At 48.0% G+C, this 6,980-nt stretch overlaps 1 protein-coding gene across 1 annotated transcript in view; it reads left to right on the top strand.

Moving 5' to 3' along the window:
• LOC118105716 (ras GTPase-activating-like protein IQGAP1) overlaps positions 1–6,980 on the top strand; it is a 331,334-nt gene that overhangs the window by 321,332 nt on the left and 3,022 nt on the right.

Raw genomic sequence — 6,980 nt, 5'->3', positions numbered from 1 at the left:
GTCTCTCTGTGTGTGTGTGTGTATGTGTCTCTGTGTGTGTGTCTCTGTGTGTCTCTCTGTGTGTGTGTGTGTGTCTGTGTGTGTTTGTGTCTCTCTGTGTGTGTGTGTGTGTCTCTCTGTGTGTGTGTGTATGTGTCTCTGTGTGTGTGTGTGTATGTGTCTCTGTGTGTGTCTCTGTGTGTCTCTCTGTGTGTGTGTCTGTGTGTGTTTGTGTCTCTGTGTGTGTGTGTGTGTCTCTCTGTGTGTGTGTGTATGTGTCTCTGTGTGTGTGTCTCTGTGTGTCTCTGTGTGTGTTTGTGTCTCTCTGTGTGTGTGTGTGTGTCTCTCTGTGTGTGTGTATGTGTCTCTGTGTGTGTTCTCTGTGTGTCTCTCTCTGTGTGTGTGTGTGTGTGTGTGTGTCTCTGTGTGTCTTTGTGTGTCTCTGTGTGTGTGTCTCTGTGTGTCTCTCTCGTGTGTGTGTGTGTGTCTCTGTGTGTCTCTGTGTCTCTGTGTGTGTGTGTGTGTGTGTGTCTCTGTGTGTGTGTCTCTGTGTGTCTCTGTGTGTGTGTCTCTGTGTCTCTCTCTCTGTGTGTGTGTGTGTCTCTGTGTGTGTGTCTCTGTGTCTCTCTCTGTGTGTGTGTGTGTCTCTCTCTGTGTGTGTCTCTGTGTCTCTGTGTGTGTGTGTGTGTCTCTGTCTGTGTGTGTGTGTGTCTCTGTGTGTGTGTCTCTGTGTCTCTCTCTGTGTGTGTCTCTCTGTGTGTGTCTCTGTGTGTGTCTCTGTGTCTCTCTCTGTGTGTGTGTCTCTGTGTGTGTGTCTCTGTGTGTGTGTCTCTCTGTGTGTGTCTCTGTGTGTGTCTCTGTGTGTGTGTGTCTCTGTGTCTCTCTCTGTGTGTGTGTCTCTGTGTTTGTGTGTCTCTGTGTGTGTGTGTCTCTGTGTGTCTCTGTGTGTGTCTCTCTGTCTCTCTCTCTGTGTGTGTCCTCTGTGTGTGTGTCTCTGTGTGTGTTCTCTGTGTCTCTCTCTCTGTGTGTGTGTCTCTGTGTGTGTGTCTCTGTGTTTGTGTGTCTCTGTGTGTCTCTGTGTGTGTCTCTCTGTGTCTCTCTCTCTGTGTGTGTGTGTAAATAGACTGATGTTGTGTATCTCAGGTACATGGAGGAGCTGATGCGTCTCAAAGCGGCGGCGAGGGAGCAGGGCGGAGACTATCTGACCTGGAACGACATCCAGGCGTCCGTGGACCAGGTGAACCTGACGGTGCAGGAGGAGCATGAGCGTAAGAGACTGTTTAATACTTCATCAATATCCAAACCTTTAATCATAGAACTTGAATAATTAACATTTTACAGAATACTGACAAATATGCTCCTGGTTGTAGCTCCACTGATTCATGAGGAGCGATACTGATGTTAGGGATGTTCCATATCCTGAATATTATCATAAATAGCTATAACTTAAAAACAAAACACAAATACAACCAGATACATAGAATTTGAATTAAGAAAATAAACATAATTCGTTTTATGTAAACTATTAAAACCACGTAAATATAAATGCGAATCTGTTCAGCATCGTTTATTAAAAATCTAAGTTCTGATCCGTGGGTGTGGCTCACGGTTGAACCTACAGATCTGATTGGTCCATAGCTCTGACGTGTGTATATCTTAGGCATCGCTGCCATCGGGCTGATCAACGAGGCGCTGGATGAAGGCGACGCCATGAAGACTCTGGCCATGCTGCAGAACCCCTCGGCCAAGCTCACTGACGTGGACCCGTCTGTGGCTCAGCACTACCACGACAAACTGCTGGAGGCCCGCAGAGAGAAGGCCCATGTAAGACACACTAAGTACACACTGCACACACAGTACACACTGTACACTAAGTACACACGGTACACACTGTACACACTGCACACACAGTACACACTGCACACACAGTACACACTGTACACTAAGTACACACGGTACACACACGGTACACACTGTACACACAGTACACACTGTACACACTGCACACACAGTACACACGGTACACACACGGTACACACTCGGTACACACGGTACACACACGGTACACTCGGTACACAACGAGGGGGGAGGTGAGGTGGAAGGGGGGGTGAGGTGAGGGGTGTTCAGCTGCAACATGACACTTCACCACTAGATGTCACTAAATCCTACACAGTGTATCTTTAAGGAATGTTAACAAAAAGTGATTCTGTCTAAGTTTTCACTTTTGTAGTAATGGGTATCAACTAATCGCTTATCAGTGGCTGTGGCTGAGGGGGTAGAGCGGTTGTCCTCCAATCAGAAGGTCAGCAGCTCGAATCCCAGCCCATGCCGAACACCATTGGGCAATATGCTGAACCCCCCAAAACATGGTCACTAATAGATGTTGTAATTGTAAGCGTCGGCTAAATGACAATATAATATAGAGGTAAAGCTGGTTGGCTACTAATCGTAAGGTCACATGTTTGATTCCACCTCCTCCAGGCCTAGTTAAAGTGTGTGTGAGTGTGAGCGTGTGTGTGTGTGTGTGTGTGTGTGTGTGTGTGTGTGTGTGTGTGTCAGTGAACTGCTCAGGTACCTGGAACGTATTTGTAAATGAGTTTTTGAGTTTTGACTCGACTTTTCCTTTTCTTTATTTTAACATCTTTTGGTTTCATGTGGAAAAGTTGAGTGTTTTCACAGACGTTTTTCTGAAAAGCAGAATCAGCGTCTGACTCATCTGGTGTCGCTGCTCCAGTGAATCTAGTTGTGTGTCTGTGTGGGTCTGTGCAGCCTATTTGCATACAACACCACAGATGAGCACCATGTGTGTGTTTAGTTGTTCAGGTTGTGTAGTGGTTGACTCAGACAGAGCTGATATATATATATATATGTGGGTTAGTTATGTGTGATGAGGGGTTAGGTGAAACCACCTTAAACGTCCTTTAGACTTCAAACTGCAGAGTTGAATGTTCCCGCCGTCTGAAAATAGATTCTCAGCTCATTTTAGTTCAGACTGTTTTTATGGTGTATAAATATCGACATTAGAGACGTGGCCCCTCCCACACATCGTCACACTCAGACCCTGGAACACCTCGTGGACCAGTTCGGCTCACTTGGAAAAAAAGAGAATTTTCCTGCTGTTTTCAGAGGAAATAACAAGCAGCCTCAGTGGCTTCTACCATAAAAGGGCAGAACGTGGTCATTATGTGAAATGGACTCAACCTGTGGCTCACACAGCCGCTGCTTGTTCACCGTCTGAGCAGCTGAACACAGGAAGTGGTTAGAGCCGTGGGAGGGGCTGACAGCAGCGAGGTGTTTCCAGCTCACAGCAAACATTCACATGTTGAGACGCTCCAGCTGATCTGGGATCAGAGGAATGTTTTACACTCAGGAAGGATTCAAAGAGTCAGAGACAGGACTGAGTCTGAGTCCAGATCAGCAGCTGAGAATAGTCTGATTCTTATCACTCGACTTTCTGTGTGTGTGTGTGTGTGTGTGTGTGTGTGTGTGTGTGTGTGTGTGTGTGTGTGTGTGTGTGTGTGTGTTCTAAAGAAGTTTAACATACCTAAACCACACAAGCTTTCACTTCCGTGACGTTTGGACCTGGGTCCTGCAGCCCCCCCGCCCCACAGCTGACTCATCACCACAAACACAAATTAAAGAGCAAAGATGAAGCCTCTTACAGACACACAAAAACACACAGACACACACACTACTGTGCATAACAAATCTTTAAGATCAGGTTTCAGTGACCCTCCCATATTTCTCACACACACACACACTCGGGGGCGGGACACCCAGAGCGGCGGGACACGCAGAGGGGCGGGACATGCAGAGGAGCGGGACATACAGAGGAGCGGGACATACAGAGGGGCGGGACATACAGAGGGGCGGGACATACAGAGGGGCGGGACATACAGAGGGGCGTGCTCTAGTCTCAACATTAGCATCAAGAGACAGAAGGCGCCACCTGCCAGCAGTTGTGTGTCACGACAGTGAGAATACAAGTGTGTCCTTGTTTTTGTTATCTGTTGAGGACCTTTTCCAGCATAACCTCTGACCTTGTCAGGACCAGTTGACCTCATGGGGACCAGAGCTCGGACCTAACGAGGCGAAACGTTATTTCTGGTTAATGTCAGAGGTCAGAGGTGAATTGTGGGTAGGTTATGGTTAGTGATCAAGTTTGGTTAGAGTGTCCACAGCTACACGAGCCATGTCTGTGTGTGTGTGTGTACACATGTGTTGTCTGTATGTACATGTACACATGTGTTGTCTGTGTGTACATGTACACATGTGTTGTCTCTGTGTGTGTGTGTGTGTGTTACTCAACACATGTTCCATGTGTCTCTCCAGGAGACTCAGGACCCGTCTGCTGTTCTGTGGCTGGACGAGATTCAGGACGGTGTTCTGAGAGCGAACCAGGACACACAGGAGGCCATACAGTGTAAGCACACACACACACACACACACACACACACACACACACACACACACACACACACACACACACACACACACACACGAGGCCATACAGTGTAAGAACACACACACACACAGGCTAATATTCATGTCTGTGTGTTTAGTCGCTCAGTCCATTCAGGACATCAACCGGGCGGTGGACAGCGGTGAAGCGCCTCAGACCTCGCTGCTCTGCGGAACTCGGGGCGGGGCTGTACGGAGTCACTTCAGAGTGTGCTCGGACGTAACAGGACGACCTGACCTCCATCAAACAGGAGAAGAAGAAAGAAGGTGAGGACATGGACACACATAGAGGACGCTGACCATCACCTGATCAGATGCTCTGATCATTATCAGCTGCACATGAAGCTCCTGCTGATTATTGGTTATTGATTAAGTTGAACCTCATCTCGTTCATTCTGTCTCTGTCTCTCTTCTGTCTCTCAGGTGATAATGGCAGTGAATGGGTGAAGCACTGGGTGAAGGGAGGACACAACTATTACTATAACCTGCAGACCAATGAGGGCACGGGTGGAGCCTGAGGGTTTCCTGCAGAACAACACGCAGCTCAACAAAGACGACATCCAGGTCAGACCGCCGCTCCAGCTCAGCAGCGCCAGCTTGTGGCTTTAACGCCATATTAAACCGTCTGTTTTCTTCCTCCGTCAGTCTGTGGTTTCCGGGTAACCACGGCCTACAACCGAGAGCAGCTGTGGTTGGCCAACGAGACTCTGATTACCAAGCTGCAAGCTCGTTGTCGTGGTTACATGGTGAGGAATGGCCAGAAGGAGAGGATGAACTTCCTCATATCTCAGGATCCAGCTGTTACAAGCATACAGGTGAGCCATCCGTCCTCCAGAGGCTGGACATTTAAATCTATGTCATATATAAATATATGCAGCTGCTTCAGGATGGCAGCAGACACACATGTCCAGTATCTTTGTACCGGGCTTAACCCGCCACATGTTCTCCCGCCTCACTTTCATGTTTAGCTCCAAGTGTCATTCACGGATTCTCAACCTGTTGTTTTTTCAGGCTCACTGGAAAGGCTACAAACAAAGGAAGAAGTTCAAAGATCGTAAACAGTATCTGAAAGATCATTCTGAAGACGCTGTCAAAGTAAATGGATTCCAGTCATTTGAATATTACCGGGATTATTGGTGGATTATCGGTACAGTTCAGATTGAACATCATGTTTGTTTCTCAGATCCAGTCCATGGTCCGGATGCATCAAGCTCGTAAAAAGTACAAGGATCGTCTGAAGTACTTCCAAGATCACGTCAGTATCAGTCGCCTCAAACCTTTTAACTGCAAATCAAATGTGAAGAAGCAAGATCAGACGTAGTAGATCGACTGTCAGAGAAATGTGTGCTCGAACAAAACAAACAGCTTGTTTCTTAATGAAAGCTTTAAATCAAGTTGCCTCAACATAAATTTCTCCTGACACGTCTGCTGACATTTACCCAGAGTGCTGTGGGGCCCGCGGGAGGCTGATGTGTGTGGAGTCTTTTCCACTGTGACTCACTGGGATTCCTGTGTGTAACTATTGATCGGCTGTTTTGTTCTGCAGATGAATGATGTGGTGAAGATTCAGGCTTTCATTCGGGCCAACAAGGCCAGGGACGACTACAAGACGCTGAGTAAGTAGAAGTGACCTGTAGGTTCTCCTCTTTCTGTCTGGGTTGTCTCTGTGAAGAGTCTTGTTCATTTTGACAGGGTTTTTGGATTCAACAAGCAGATATCCTCCGTTGTTCGGTGTAGCTTCTTTCAGCTGAGACTCGTAGCCAAGGTGAAGGTCCATCTCTCACAAAAAGATCTACGAGAGTGATCCTTCATAACTAGTGGTGCACCGATGTATCGGCCGTATATCGGTAGCGGCCGATATTCGCCTCGTTTACTGCTATCGGCGTATCGGTAATAAACTTGACTTTCACCGATAACATTGGCCGATATTCATTGGTATGTTTTCTGCAGCCTGCCAATCTGGCATCCAGATTATGGTACACTGACGCCGGGTTTACAGCGCCGCGCAGCGCCAAGGAAAGCCAGGCGCCTCCCATCCCCCCCCCTGTTAAACCTTTGTGCGGTTCACATGGGCTGCGATGCGCCGCGCCGCGCCAGCGCCCTTCACCGATGGTTTCGGCGTGCGAGCGAGCGTATCGCGCCAGGAAACAGACTGAAAAATGATTTTAAACGATATAAATGACATATTTGATATGATATAAATGATCAAATATGCATCCCATACTTTGTATTCCCCTTCTGTTGTCCTGGAGTTTTAATTTTCCCAATTTTCCCAATCACATAATTAAATGTCCCCCTCTGCCCATCCACTACAGCCACACAAGCAGTCATATAGATAAAAAGAGAGAGGGGGCTAAAGGCTTGCTTGGAGAATCGTCATTTACCCCCGACACCCGACATTGAACGGGTTACATACAACAACAAGCGGAGAACCGCGGGCTGACCGGCGCGGAGAAATGCGGGTCCGGTGTGAACAGCCAGGCGGCTGCGCGCTTGAGAATAACGCTGCGTGGCGCGGGGCGGGGCTTCAGCGCCCGGTG

This window comes from Hippoglossus stenolepis, chromosome 1 (assembly GCF_022539355.2).
Source record: "Hippoglossus stenolepis isolate QCI-W04-F060 chromosome 1, HSTE1.2, whole genome shotgun sequence".
In the NCBI taxonomy this organism is placed as follows: domain Eukaryota; kingdom Metazoa; phylum Chordata; class Actinopteri; order Pleuronectiformes; family Pleuronectidae; genus Hippoglossus; species Hippoglossus stenolepis.
The sequence above is the reverse complement of the archived record's forward strand: the minus strand, read 5'-3'. Positions and strand labels throughout refer to the sequence as shown.